This window comes from Anser cygnoides, chromosome 4 (assembly GCF_040182565.1).
Source record: "Anser cygnoides isolate HZ-2024a breed goose chromosome 4, Taihu_goose_T2T_genome, whole genome shotgun sequence".
Classification (NCBI taxonomy): domain Eukaryota; kingdom Metazoa; phylum Chordata; class Aves; order Anseriformes; family Anatidae; genus Anser; species Anser cygnoides.
Genome location: NC_089876.1, coordinates 20,531,742 through 20,548,340, shown reverse-complemented (window position 1 = coordinate 20,548,340; position 16,599 = coordinate 20,531,742).

Sequence of the window (16,599 nt, the reverse complement as noted above, 5' to 3'; positions counted from 1 at the left end):
CCAGTCTCTCGATATGAGGCCAAGATACTTTCTATCTTTGTAATTAGGCCAAGCACTAATTACAAAGATACAGTTACACACCCCTTGACCATGTCAGATGCATGGATCAGCACAGACAGCAATCCTTTATCGGCATTCACAGAAACAGAAACAGCATTCACATGAACTACAGGACAGGGCCATCCTGTTTTGTTTGGCTACTCAGGACTGGAGCTTGCTCGTGGTTACACACATGCATGTACACACACAGACACACACACACACGCCTCCAATAATTGTTCCTATAGAGCCTCCAGCCCTTGGTCTATCAAAATCCCTCAGATCCCAGTCTCTATAGTGCTGATCTTTAGTCTAAAACGCCTACTTCAGTTACAAGTACACAGACTTCTCATCTACATTCTGATTTGTCCAGCTGAAGTGCATTATAATTCATTCTCTCTCACACACACATGCACATGTACATGCACACACACACAGAAAGACAGGGATAGAGTTTAATAAGCATGTAGGATAACTTGCAGTGATCAGGTGTAGGGCTCAATCAGGAAATTGTACAGACTAGCAGCCTGATTATGACCAAACAGTACCTTTTGTTCCCCTCCTCTCTCCATTTTCTAGTGCTTGCTCTTTTCTCATCCACCTTCCTCCTTCCTTTTCTTTGTCCTGATCTCCTCCTAGATGAACCATCCAACCCTAATTATTTTCTTCCTATTGGTCCCAATTTTGTTCCCTCTGTACACAAATTTGCTATTTCTGATAAGGTGACGTAGGTAATCTCAGACCTAGACAGTATTTCTGATAGGGTTACCTAGAAGCCGTGGGATTCCAAAAAGCTGTCCTCCAACTACATGTGATATTTGACCAACACTTCCTTAACTGTCTCTGAAATCAGCCTTTCTTCAGCCTAGCGGTACTATCCTTACACTGTAAGCTGTTTTGTGAGCTTCTTACCCTGTTGTTATGTTAAATAATTTCTCATGTTCTGTTTCAACAGCTAACCTTCAGGCCATGGACTTCATCTGTCTGCATAACATAAAACTAAAGTTTCCTTACACAATCTCTCTTCTCTCATATATGTATAATTCCAGACACAAACTGTCTTGTAACTTACACAGATATATGTATAATTCCAGACACAAACTGTCTTGTAATTTACACAGAATACTACCAGAATAATTGCTCTCTCTTTCAACTGTGTCTCTTTCAACTGTGTCAAGTGCTCTATTTCTAACATTTTAGAAGAAAAAATAAAGCTGTACTTCTTACATTTACAACCATTTTTTAAAGAAAAAACATACTTTTCCTGCTTTAAAAACAAAAAAAGTTTAGAAGAAAAATTGTCAATCAGCTATGTCTACCACTAAATCACTATCATCATAAATAATTAACAAAATTTTGTCATTGTAGTACCTCTAATAACAATGTCCTTTTCCCCTGCTATCTGTGAAAAACAGTTTATGAGAATCCAGCCAGATACCCCAGTTGTTTCATGCATGTATGTCATGCATTAGCATTTCAGTTTTGTGCATTATGCTGTAATTGTCTTATAGTGCTGAAAGAAATGTTGTTGGCATTTGAAAGTGGAAGATTTACTCATCCACATTTGGAGAGTATAATGCATGTTCTCTAGCTGTCACATTGTAAAGCTGAGAAGAAGCTATTAAAATATTACTTCAATGAGGTTAAGCTAAGAAACAGCTGATGTCAATGAAGACTGATGTTTTGACCATATTTTTGTTATTTTTAAGAAAGACATGCAAAATGAGGCTGTAGGCAAAAAAAATCTGAAGGCAAATGGGACCTGTATTGAACATATGTGCTTGCTTTTTTTTCTGTTACTAAAATGTATTTGTTAAACTGGTGACTGTGAGTGATTTAAGGTTGATTGTTAGGTCTAATAATAGCAAACCAGGCAACATCTGGTATGGTGGAAATAAAATGATTTTAAAATGATTTGGTAAAACACTTAAAGGAAAAAAAAAAAAAAAAGGAAAGAAAAAAAAAACCACAAACAACCCCAAAGACAAACAACCCAACTAAAAAAAAAAAAAAGCATATGGAAGTAGGCATCTTCTGTTTTTCATCCTTCTAAAGGACATACTGACCCATCATTTTTAATGGATGACATAGCAATAAGGGATGAAGATTCTTCCTGAACTTTTATTACATTATTAATCCAGATTTTTATTTTTTTTTTTTTTTAACTGGGAAGCTTATCACAAGCACAGGTATTGCTCCTCTCCAAATATTCTCACTCTTTCCAGGATTTGTAGTAAGATGATGGTTATTTCTGCTTTACTCCATTTTCTTCTGCTTTCTTGAATGTTTAATGTTAAGGCTGTATTCAACAATGGTAAAGATACACCTGGAAGTATCAGAAAAAGAACAGAGCTTTGTCTGAAAGTCACAAATTTGTTTATGAACTGCAAAGGACTCTAACAGTATGTAAGAGTGAAGTGCTCAAATTCATTGATAATGATAAGGGTAACCTCACTGGGGTTTTTATTGTATTTCCTTTAACATTCACTTGCTCTAAGACCTGCTTAAAACCTCAAATCTTCTACTTTAATTATAGTCTATAAATAAAATATTCCTAATTCTTTTTTTTTCTATATAGAATTTATAATGGTATTGTGTCAAAATTCTATACATGGTCATGGAATGCCAATAAATCTAGCAAAAAAACAGAAGTGGAACAAATATGCCTATATGTTCTTAGCCTTGTTATATAAAATTCTCACTATGCACAACACCTTATAGAAACCTATCTTGGTCCATAAATGAAGCACATTTGGTAAAATACCACTTTAAAAGTTATTTTTACATGTCCTGGTATTTAAACCAGGACACAGGAAAATCTCATAATATAATAATTGAGTTTGTAAGATTTATGTCACAGTTTACAAACCAAAGATCAATATAGATGAGTATGAATAAGATTTAAATAAACAGGTTTATTTAGTCAAACAGAACCTGAAATTTTAGGAAATTCACCCATTCATAAACACTTTGCTTAATGCTCTGACAACATCCTAAAACAAAATACTTTACCAAAGGTAGCTTGAGTTCCTTTCCAAGCTATTCTGACTCCTCCATTTCATCATATTGAGATGACTTTTTTGTTTGGATGTGTGATTGGCTGAATGATTCTGTGTGTGTGCACGTGCGTACATTTATTTTAGCTGGGGATGTAAAGACTCTAGAGGTGAATTCAGAATCTAAGTCTGAAATAACGTAAAAATCCATTGTTCTTTTGATTAAATAAAACACTATGATTGTTAATATCTATGAAAAATCTTAAAGCTTGCTCAAAATAAGTTTTATATGTTGCACATATCACTTATTATACTTAACAAGCATAGCTAATTGGCATCACTGAAGTACATGAATAACAATATGTGGCTTAAAACTACAAAAGAAAATGAAATTATATTTATTTCTTATAAATAAATTATTAGCCAGTATGTATTATTTATATTACACAAATTTAAACAATGTATAATATATGAGGATAAATTTACTATATTTGGAGCAAAATTAACTGAGCTGTCTCTTAGGACGTTTATTAATTACAAACCCAGTATTATACTACTGTATAATTGATTTTTGAAGACTGTTTTGCATATGTTTTCCTCAATCACATCACTTAAGTTAGAAAATGTTACATATCATGTGCTAGGCTGATAACACCATGGCAAAGGTGTGCTATGAAGCATGAGACAAAGTACTTTAAAATCCTGGGAAACAATGTTAACTTTGTACAAAATATTAATTTCTTATTCCTCTGTGGAAAAAAATAATCTCAAAGTACTTAAATCTTCGTAAGACAAAGCATTTTCCCAGATGTATAGCTTCAAACTGCAATATGTTTATTCAATACAAATTTTATTAATACAATTTCAGGAAAAATATTCTACGTCTAAATGAAATCTTTATATTTGAAAAGATGTCTTGAACATATATTCATCTTTCAGTGCTCAAATTGTAATTACATGTTGATTAGATATCTACTTCCTTATATATTTACTGAAAATCTCTAACTTGAATCAGGGAAATAATGCTGCTGGTTTCTTCTCTATTTCCTTCCAAATAGTTTGTGACAGAAGCTGCAATGAAGTTTAGACTACTAGGAGTGTGAATATTTTCTTAGAAAAGTAATGGTGAATGTTAGTAATATCTTTGAGAGAGATTCTGATATCTAAGTGGTTGCGTGAGTACTTCTGTGAAACTAAGGTAGTGTGTGAATAATTTCTTCAGCAGAATTTTCTTTACTCCATCCTTGAATATTTAAAAATGGGAAATAATTGATTATTAGTAGGAATTTTATTGAAAATGAGTTAGTAATTAAACTAATCTCATGCAAGACAAAATATTTTTCACTGGCAATGAAAAATGTTTGTTTTTTTTAAATCATTCATCTTTGGTTTAAATCTATATAAATACATACCAAATGCACATCTAAATCTATATAAATAAATGCTAAGAATGCACTTTAATATATTTTTATACATTCCAGCTTCAATATTCACTTGAATACTTACAGTTCAGTGAGAGGAAATTGATAGTTTCAGAATAGCTTTCAGTGTGAAAAGTCCTTTTTCTCTAAGAAAAGTAGTGTTTTTTTTTTCTTTTTTTTTTTTTTTTTTCAATTTGTGTCCATTTAGGATCTGGGACAAAGCATGTCTCCTTTATCACACAGATCAGACCATCCGAAACAGGTAGTTCAGCCAGGAACTGATGAGATCCAGACATTATAATTCTCTGATGATAAGAAAAATGATACTTTTATTTTCATCAGATGTACTAGGTGAATTAAAGCCAGATGAGTAAACTTTTTTTGTGGCCTTTTGGAAGTCTGCACCTAGTGGACAATGAAGAAAAAGATTTCTAGATTACGACACTAGCTTTTGCATTTTACCTCCCTTTATTTCTTTCAATAAATTCCATCAAAAAGCACAATTTTAGTACCAGTAGCTGCTGCGATATTTAGATACCAGAATATGTGTCAGTTATGCAATGGAAGTATGGTCGTGGCTGCCAAAGAGTTAAAGTTAGTGCCTTATCTTTAAATTTAAACTACAAGGGATTTTTGATGTACAGTATTTTCAGCAGATGCAGATCTTTAGTGAGTGGACTTATGAAAACCTCTGTTTTCTACTGAGAAATGATTAAAGTCCTATGATTTCTGTCCTTCCCCTAGTTATCTCAAATGTCACAGTGATTGATAGCAAAACATTTTTTCTTCTGTACTATTTTAGACTTTGTTGCTTTTCTTGAAACAGATAATGTAGACATGGCAAAATGTGCAATGGCAGATAAACAATTTGTCTTGTTTCCTCTCCTTAGCTGCAACTAAAGTAGCCAAGATACACTTGTTCACCTACCTGAGATTTTTATTTGATAACATTCTGGTGGCTGACACCACTCAAGTGCAACATACAGTAGGAAAATTGCAGGAAAAGGCTGCCTTCCTCCTGGATGCTCAAGGTATTTTATTGCCTGGAGAGTATAGCAGTGAGTTTCTAACTCAGTTTTTTGTAAATTTCATGAACAAATAAATAAAAGAAAACATCACCAAACAACCAAATAACCATAAAAAAAATCCTAAAACCAGAAAAAGTTGTATTTTTTTTTATTTCTTCCAAATCTGCATGTTCAAGAATGTTGATGTATCTGAAACATTCTGCTGTAATAATAAACAAGTTTTTTATGTTTTATATTTTTTTTTCCTGATCTAAGGTAGCACTGTAGTACTACCTTGCTTTATAAAGGATATAGGTGCCTAGGTGCCAGCTGATAAACTTCTAAGTTTGCAATAGACAGACAATTAACAACGACTGACAGATATGATGAACATCCTTATTTTCTCAATAAGCCCAGTTCTTATCTCTTCATCTCAGAAACAGTAAGAACTAGAAAGGACCATGAGAAGGGTAACAGAGAAGATCAAAGCTTTGATTGGCTTCTGTACTGGGAATAATTAAATAGACGAGTCTTTTAGACTGAAAAAGACATGACTGTCAAGTGATACTTTTAAGTATAAAATCATGTGTTGTGTGAATAAAGAAGATGAATATGGAACAATTGTTCATTGTTTCTTCAAATTAAGGTGACTAAAATATACTAGCAGGTGTCATGTTGAAAACATGTAAAGAAAGACAAGCATAGTTTAACTGTTGAACTCTGTCACATGGCATAAAGACTATAAGTTCAAAGAAAATTGACAAAATAGTGCAAAAAGACCATGAAACCCTATTAAACATAACAGCACAAAATTAGACACCTATATTTGAACTAGTCAGCTAGGACTGCTTAACAATCAGAAAGAAGAAACATATATTTTCAGGGCAAAAATGATATTCTAAAGTAGTGTCTGGACTCTGAGTGAAACATATGTCTTAGTGGTCCCAGCCAGCCTCACCTGAAACTGTCCCCCCTACATGCCCTACTGCTTTGCCCAAGAGTACCCAGTCCCTTCTTCTGATCCTGACTCACTTGGCCTTTCCTAAATTAATCTCAGACCTGATTTACCATCTTCTATTTGTTTGTTGATTACTGAACTGTTGATAGGACCAGCAGCTCTCACCATCCCTGCTATATTCACCCTGCTTGGAGGCTGTGGGACTGTGCCCAGCTGGGGAGAGCACTGCCCTGCATGTGCTGAGTTCATCCTTGACTCCTGGCTTGACTTTGTTTTTCAAAAGCCATGCTTTTGTTGGTCTCCAACAAATGGCTGAAATAGGTCAGAAGAATAACTCTCTCGAATGCCTATTTTTCTAGATTTAGATGGTGATAACTGCATATTGGGAAAATACAAATTTTTGGTTTTACCTAGTCAATCAAATTTCTCTGGAAATACAGTGATGCTCCTTGCCAGAGACAGGCTATCACTCTAACAGACTCTTGGGCATTCTTCAGCTCTTAAGTAACCAGAAACTCCCTGACAGAATTCTTTGGGATGCCTTCTTCATTGGTGTCTATTTATAGCATCATTTTGTTCTTGTTAATATGAGAACTGACATCAAAGAGAAAACTACTTCTAGGCAGACACAATTCATAGTCTGAGTATGCTGAACAAAATATGCTTTGCACACCTTTTGAATTCTGTAAAACATTTGAATTCTGTAATTTCAATGCCAAAAGTATAATTATATGTTGGTTTCAATTACATTTGCTGTTTTATACTATGAGAAAACAGTAGGGCTCCTATTTGTGTAAATAACACTGAAAGCTACCAGTATGTTTACTTAATTTTCTCCTTTTCCTGAATTATCCACAAACCAAACTTTCTGTCTCAATCTATGATACAAGTTTAAATAGCAGGAAAAATTATCCTTGTAAAACAGACACAACTCTATGAAGCAAAATATTAAGTGATAAGACAGGCAACTTCCAGCTGAGTGGGAGAATATATGTAGATAGGGTGTCAGTCTGTACAGAAAAGAATAAAATCTAATGTCATAGATTGACAGCATAAAAGGCCTTGTATAACAGTGAAAAAAAGTTCTCTATGTAGAACTGAAAGATACTTACAGACTTTGTGTCAATCAGACCACTTTTCATAGCTGACAGTTCCTAAAGGAATTAGAGAAAAAAAAAATAATAATTCTAGTATCACAGACAGAGGCTCTAAAAGCAAAATGTTTCCCTTTAGATTCTTCTACCTCGATAGGTTTCTGATGGGCTTGACTAATCCTTCTGAGTACATGAGTTTGATTTGGTCTCTTAATAACAAAGAAAAATCCTTTGATTGATATTGTATAACTTTTCTAGTAAAATTCATGTTAATGAACAAACACACCTATAGACTGACAATAAGGAATGTCCTGAAGAAAAGGTTAATTGTATGAACAAAAAAATTAGTTTTGAAAAAAAATAAAAAAATAAAAAAAAAATCTTTGCATAGTTTAGGGACATAAATACATTTTGGAAAAACTTATTCTAGATAGAGAAAAAATGAAATCTGAGCAGAAATCTATATTTATCTGGGTGGAAATATAGTTAAAATTTCCATATTTAATGACTGCTTTGTAGGATTTTATTTACAATTTGTTCAGTATGGAATTAATAATATATTGTGTTATGAATGGGACCATTAGGTTACTCAGCAGTTTAGGAAATATAATCCCAGGTATTGCTAAAACTATATTGCCTGGATTATCCAGGAATGTGAAAATATTTATATAGTACTAACTAGTTATCTCATTATTGCTAGTCCCAGTAGGTTTTAAAAAACTATTCAGGTACTCTTTCTTTCTAATAGTCACAGGACTTGTTGATTCAATGTAGCTCTCCGCTGATTGGGAATGATCTTTTTAATAACAAATTTTACCCGATAGCCTAAAAAAGTGTATGGCTAACATATTTCTCAAATCTGTGGGTATTCACTGGTATAAAATAATTTGTTAGCTATTAGGATGAGTATTATGGAGATACAATTAATCATGTGGTCATCTTTCCTTCAAAACTCATGCCTTCTTGATTCCTATGGGATTTTTAGTGTATTACCATTTGACACAGCCTTCAGCATGACAACTCGGGGACAGAAATCCTTTTATTTTTGCCCTTTGAATGGCAACTTTAAATGAGGGAGTACTCAATATGTCCTGTATCTTTCTTCGCATTCCTTAGAGGGCTTTGCTTTGTTTGGAGAATTCCTTCAACTTCAGAACAGTTGAAGTTGTTTCAGTTGACCCCAAGCTTATATCAGATCGAAAGTGAAATTTGAAAGGACACAAAATTGTAATAAAAACAAGCAAACAAATTTAACTAATACAAATACACAAAAACAACCATGACATACAGAATATATCTGAATCTTTTTCTTTGAAAAAAGCATTTTGTGCTTTTAAGCATTTAGTTTACTAAACCTGTTTTCTAATGTTCTTAGGCCATTTTTCTTAGAGTGCTTTTTGATTTTTTTTGATTTTTTTTAAACACTATTAACTTTCTTCTTTTGGCATAGTAAGATACCTATATGTACAATTTAGATAATGTCTCAACCCTTAAGTTTTCACGTAGTTGCTATGGAAACCCTTCATTTTTCCTGTGTTAGTTCTTGCTCAGCCATTCCAGAAAGATAATGTGAAGGCCTTAAAGAAGTTTGCACTGAAAATTTCTGAATGTTGCTGGTTCAGACTACAGGTTATTGAAGCTGGAGTAAACAACTTGCTGAAATCAAGTAAGATCTATCTTCTTCCATTCTAAGATGATTCCTCCAATTCCTCCTCTACACAAAGTATCCTAAGCTATATTTCTTCATGTAAAATTATCTCAGAGATAATCATTTTTTCTTTCCAATCTGTCCTGAGTTGCTAGACTCTGTGGATCTTGATCATATACACATAAAAATATATATCTATACCATATATAATATATGTATATATTTAATAAAATATATTTAATAGCTTCTAATAAACCGAGATATGCAAGTATATTGTCATGAATTTCATAATATAATTCATGGACTTTTATACTTAATTGTACTCCACAATTAATATTAATATCAGACAGATACCAGGCCCATTGCCACAAAAATCAAAATATTACAACTCAAAATATTGGCCCCTTTTCACCTTTACACAGTCATTTTTGGAGATTCTGGAGACTGTCCAGCAAATTTCCAGCATACCTTTTGCTCCATATAACAGGTCAGAATTTGTCCATTTGTTTCAGTAGAGCCAAATTTTCATCCATGTTTCTTTGCTAATGCCATCTTCAAACAGACTTGACAACAGTTGCTAAAGACATGCAAAACCTTCAAGTTTCTGCCTCTATTTTCAGATGACAGGAACTACAAGACTAAATTGCTTAGTATTGAAGCCACAACTCCACAGCTTCCTGCAGAATTGTTTAAAAGGTCAAAGAGATTAGCTGACTTTGGATAAGGATTGATGAGGAAATTTCCATGCACAGGAAAGAAAGAATAGCAGAGAAAGAAAGAAGGTAGGAATAGCCACTGCAATACTGTAAATCATATCTAAAATGGTATTCCATCAGTGAGAAAGGAATAGGGAGGAGGTTGCTGCTGAGCTGGTTTCTTAATGATGTAATAGGTAAGTAATCAGTATCAACTTTACCTGCATTAGAAACACTGAATGCTGACTACTTTTGTTTAGAAATAATTATCCTCCTATCACTCCTGATTTGGCTTTCTGTCCCAGTAAAATAAATAAATAAATAAATAAGATCAGAAAGTCAACTTTATTATTTCTGTTTTGTGACTAACATATCATTTTGTCTGTAAGTAAAAAAATCAACAGGAAAAGAATCATGGAGTTAGCGAAAAACAAAGCCTTGCAAATAATAGATGCTGTGAAAAAAAATAAGAAGAATTACAAAAAAAGCAATTTTGAAGATGCACAATCTACAGAAATTGTTTCTCAAAGAAGTGGCAGATTGTAAATGTATAATTCTAATCAGCCCAAAAGACAACCATTTATATGCAATATAAATTGTAAATAAAGTTGACTCCAGATTTTGATACATATATGTATTCTGTTCTCTGTAAGGTGAGAGATAATGTGCTCTGTTTACAATAAGGACCTAGACCAAGCTACGTTTTGGATAGGATTTCTAAAATCTTTGTAACCTTTACCTTTGTCTTAAGCACCTAAATGAAGACAGCATCCTGAAGTTGAGCTAAAGGAAAATGCAATTAATCCCGTGGAAGTATCCATTCCATATTTCTGACCAAGAAAAATCCATTAAAATGTCATTGAAAGCAAAATGTGAGATTTTGAAAATTCCTACTGAACTAAGGAAAAAACTATCTAATAAAGCTAATTTTACACCAGATTCTAAATCTTACTGTTTTGATTTGAGAGTTTTGCTATAAAATAAATGAAATTCATGATAGCGGTTAGGAACAACACTGAGCGTAGACTATCAAGTATTTTTGTGAAGATAAATTATTGTAGACCATAAGAAACAAGTTTTCATTAGTATTTACTTCATTTTACTTCATTCTGTGTTCTAATTTGATTGTAACTAATAGAATTTAACATAACTTTTGATTTAATGGAAATTTCCAATAAAATAACTTGGGATTTCCAATTACCTACAACTAGTTTTCCAGAAGTAGCCCATGTATTTGAAATAAATGATGATTCAGATATGCTTCATAAATAAATCTGGTAAAAACTAGTTATATTATACACATTGAATTTCCCCCAAAACAGCAAATGTATGTACTGAACTTCCTAAGTTAATGAACTTAAAATTACACGATCTAATATTGGAACATTTTGACCTAAAATTGAGATGGTAAAGCAATGAAACCTACACTTTTTCAGGGGAAAAATATATACACATTATTACATATTCTGGTGAAAATATATTTAACAAAACATCCCCCGTTTTATTAATAAAGCTGAATTGTCCTCAGTAGTGTTTCATAAACTTTTTTCATCCATATAATAGAATATTAACAGCAATAATAACAGATGTGTGGGATGGCAATGAAGTATGTCTCAAATAAGAAATCAATACCAAGACACGTTTGAAGAGAGGAACTCTTTAAATTCAAAAATCTCGTTAAGGAGGCTACATAATGAATGATTCCCTCGTCACTCAAGGTTATAGAGACTACTTGTGTTTGCACAGTACAAGTCTATTTAGCAGTGAAAATGATAACATATTGTGAACCCACAGTACTGAAGCATTGATTTATAAAGGCAATAAAACACACACACAAAAGCTATTGTTTGCTAATTATCATTTTTATGGTTACCAACAAATTCAGAACTCAGTGCAAGTGAACTTGATATTTCTTCCATTAGAAGAGTAAAGTTCAGCTGATGTCTCACAGGACTTCCTGACCTGAGGGAAGAAGTTATCTCAGTTAATTGAATTCTTTGGTGGAAATCCAACTAATTATTCTTCTATTTCCTCAGCAAAAGGAAAACAGCTCTTCTATGAGTGGATGAGAAATAGGGAGCAACGAAGGTGAGAGGACGTGACAAATTATACCAGCAGGATAATGTGGAACACTTTAGCTGGAGAGGAGAGGAGAGGAGAGAGGAGAGAGAGAGGAGAGGAGAGGAGAGGAGAGGAGAGGAGAGGAGAGGAGAGGAGAGGAGAGGAGAGGAGAGGAGAGGAGAGGAGAGGAGAGGAGAGGAGAGGAGAGGAGAGGAGAGGAGAGGAGAGGAGAGGAGAGGAGAGGAGAGGAGAGGAGAGGAGAGGAGAGGAGAGGAGAGGAGAGGAGAGGAGAGGAGAGGAGAGGAGAGGAGAGGAGAGGAGAGGAGAGGAGAGGAGAGGAGAGAGAGGAGAGGAGAGGAGAGGAGAGGAGAGGAGAGGAGAGGAGAGGAGAGGAGAGGAGAGGAGGAGAGGAGAGGAGAGGAGAGGAGAGGTTTCTGAATAATCTGTGTACTCCAAGTTTATTGAAAAATGCAGATTTGTTTTATGACTAAATACATTTCTACAAATGATAATATATACAAAACTGTAACTTCTGTTCAGATGTATAATAGAATTGATAGTCTAGCATGCATGTTGCATACACTTATCAAATCAGACTCCTGCCTGATTGGAAGGCTCTTTGTGTTATCATTTGCTTATATATGAAATGTCATCAATAAAACTGTTTTAAATGAAGATTGATTGTCTTGAAATAAAGCACGCTGAAAGAAAGAAGATCCTGTGCAGAAGGACCTGACTATCAGTCCACTTAACAGAAGCTTAGCATGCTGAAGAACATCTTGTATTGTTTGGATTCAATCCATCATTAAACATAAATGAGAGGAAGACTGAGATACACAAATGTGCAAATGCCACATGGATAGATATATTAAAGAATGTGTAACCATCTGGACTCAATATGGAACCTAAAATGTGCCCATTTATCAAATTATAATTCACATGCAACACATCACATTGGTATTTCCGTGTTGATTAAAAAAGTAAATTGTTTGGAATTTATCAAACTGGGTTCAGAAGCCATCATATATACTCTTATTTATACACTCAGACTATTATGTTTCTCAGAGATTAGGTTGTGCTCCTCCACTAGAAATCTTCACTGACTACAGCTCTGGTCCTGCAGAGAATTGCGTATGTGCTTTATTGGCTCAAGGAAATAGTCTTATCAATTTTAAAAGGACCACTCAATTGTGCATTCATATGCATCAATTTTAGCAATAACAAAGACTGAAAACGCAGCATTTTAACAGTGAACTGTGTGTAAGGGGATAACTCTCAAGGAGCACTGAGATAACAAGAGGCCAATCCAAAAGTTGCCTGTCACCATCTTTCTATATTAGAAGACGTAAGGTAACGAGATAGATGTTGCCTAACTTATGAAATCAGGAGAATGGAACAAGCCACTTCCTTTACCTATTCCTCTTGTCTCTAACTCCTCATTCTGACTGACTTTACAGCTTTAAATTAACTTAACATTTTAACTAAAAATTTGCCTTTGAAAAGTATGTTTGCCTTACCAAGTAAAAACCGGGTAACGGTTTGGCCTTGTCTATACACATAGTACAAACAACCTGGTACCATATATTCTAAAATGGAAATGCAAGAATCATACTTGCAACATGAGTTTTGTTGGACAGTATAAGATTATTGGACAAATGTCTAAAACTAAAATTTGGAAAGGAAATTACTTAAGCAAAATAAAATTTTGAGAAGAAGAGAATGAAAATATTTTGTTATTAATAAAGACTTAAAACCCAGAGTTCCAGCAATCTTCATTTTAAAACCATATATAGAACAATTTCTCTACCACAATTAGATATAGGAGTATAAATGTCAAAGTACAGACTAAATATAGTGGAATAAATAAAAATAATTTACTTTTTAAATGCTATTATGCAATCAGGCTCTCAATTCCCTTGTAGAAAAGTAAGTAAATAAATAAGGTGAAGGGTTATAAAAGAAATAAATCTAAAAAACTTGGATAGTTGCTTAAAGCAAAAGATTAAAAAATGGCAATATGTACAAATGCCCCAGAAATAAAAGGACTTATAATTACAGCAACAATTTCTTTATAAGTCATGGCTCATCAAAATGATAATGATCTGAGAATTAAATCCACTCCAGGAAATGTGCTAACTGAAGAGAGGAAGGAGGGGTGGGGGGGGTGGGGGTGGTGTTGGGGTGTGTGGATATGGACGGCTATTCCAAAGCAACCTTTGCTTCGTATGAAAAAAATGTATATTCCACTCGCTACAGGACTGCAGAGAATGACAGAAACATTAACTATATTTTCTTCTGTGGAGCTTTATAGTGATGGAGGTTTTAATCACAACTTTGGACAAGGCTAGATTTTTTCTCTAGTAATGAAAATCTTCAGTGTCAATCAAGTATTGTACTTAAAAGTATCTCCTATTGACTGACAGCTTTTAAACCAATACTAAATTGCCCAAGGAACTACTGAGACATCAAACTTCATTGGGAAGCATCAAATCTCATCGTTAAGAATGCCATTTAGGAGCTCCAGGGGGTTACCTTGTTCTTATTGTTTAACAAGATAGCACTGACATAGCACTGTTGCACAAAATAATTTTCCAAGTCCATTTAATCTTCTTTCCTCTTTAGCTTCTCAGCTTCACTGGTCACTTGTTCTTTAGGCTGTTTTTCATATCTTTTATCACTTTAAGCAGTAGTGATAGCTATCATGACAGATGGAGTAGCTGGGCAAGTAATTTAGACTGATGAATTTTTTCTCTGTATAATCAAATAGCTGGCAATGACAATATAAAATGGACTACATTTTGCTCCCAATTACAACAGTATAAAACACATTTAATTCCCTGGACTTAAATTACCATTAATCTTCATTGGGTGATGCATCAATGTGTCAATGAATTCATGAGTAATATAGAATTTGACCCACTTTTTGACAAAGGGCTATTATATATTTTTAAATAGTGCTGTTGATCTTGACCTTATTTTGATGTTTGACATTTTCATTGGTTTGTCTATTTTACTTCCATCTGGCCATTTTAGTTAAAACTTGACTTCAGTAGCTGTCCCTAATTGATATACAGCTCATTTTGTCAAACAGTATGTTTTATTTTTTCCAGTGTGTGTTTAGAGAATACATACTGAGCTATGTTTCTTCAGCCTTAGTGTGATTGTTTTACATTCTACTGTTTAAAGCTAAAAGAAAGTATGTGGATTCTTTTTTCTCTTCCTTATCTTTAACAATCATGTTAACTGATACCATTTTTTCAAGTATTTATTAATTTTAAATATAAATATATATATCATATCCATCTGTTTTGTCTAGAATTATATTTAGTATGCATGCATGTTTGTATGTGGGAAATTTTGGTGAAATTGATACCGTTAGAATTTAGTTTAATTTAAATAAATTGTCATTTCTTTCGCCTTCTAAAATCCAAATGTAAAAATAAGAAAAAAATATAAATAATAAATCAGGATACATACAAGATGATCTTATAAAACATTTTAATGAGATAATAATGCAACATAAATTGAATAGAATGGTACCAAATCAAAATTCTTCTTTTCAGCTATTATATATACATTATCTCCTGTTTGCTTTGGCAAAATATTTTTTTTTAGTTTTAAAACCTAGCAGAGCTAAAAAGATAGTGTAACTGACTAATTCAAAAACTTTTTGACTAGTTCAAAATCAATTTACAAGCAGGAGTGCTTGGATCAGGTCCTGCATAGTTTATGTAAACCACATTGTAACAGCTTAGAAACAGTTAATGACCTACTTTCCCCATTATAGAAGACAAAATCTGATTAGATTTTCAGTCCATTGACTGCCTCTCTGGGAATCCATTATATGTTTAATACAATTTACACTTAAAGCAGAATTCACTATGTATCACTGAAACATTGTAATAAATGCTCCTAAAAACAAAACAACAACAACAAAACTTTTTGAGAAGATGAAAGCTCTGATAATTAAAGGTAGTCTATGTAACCTTGATGTTTTATTATTTTTTAAATCTTGCTTCAGATTCTTCTGAAAAAAAATATTTTCACAAAATCAGTTGTCTGATGCTGACAAATGATGCTTTTATTAAATATATATATATATATTATAAAAGACAATTTATTTTCATAAGGATATTGACTTTTTCTGTTAATTATCATAATTCGCATTTTGGCATTCCATGGTGCAAACAGACTGAAGATCATAAAAGCTGATGTATGATATTCTGAGATGAACTGTAAAGTTGGATTTATCAGTCTATGAACAGTACTGTTTTCATTTTATTGAGTCTACCACTAATAATTCATGTTTCCAGTGAAAACCAAGTTATTCATCCAGGTTCCCTATAGAGGCACAGAGAAACATATTGAGGTAGGAGTGGGACCCAGTTTATTGAGAAAGGAACTGATGGACTTGTTAGTGAGAAAACATTGAAGACAGAACATCTTGTGGCAGGGAGGATGTACCTCTGATCTTCTTTATACCCTCAAGACACACAGCTCTGTCCCAGATTTCAGTTAAGTAATATTCTTCTTTCAAAATTCAAGGAGGTCTCCTGTACTTTCAGTCCAAAAGAGGAGAAGCCATAACTAATTTGACTCAGTTCTTTTTTATGTCTGTGGTTATGCTGCTTGTCTAAAAAGAATGTCTAGATCTCTTTATCTCAGAGGACTTCTACCTGC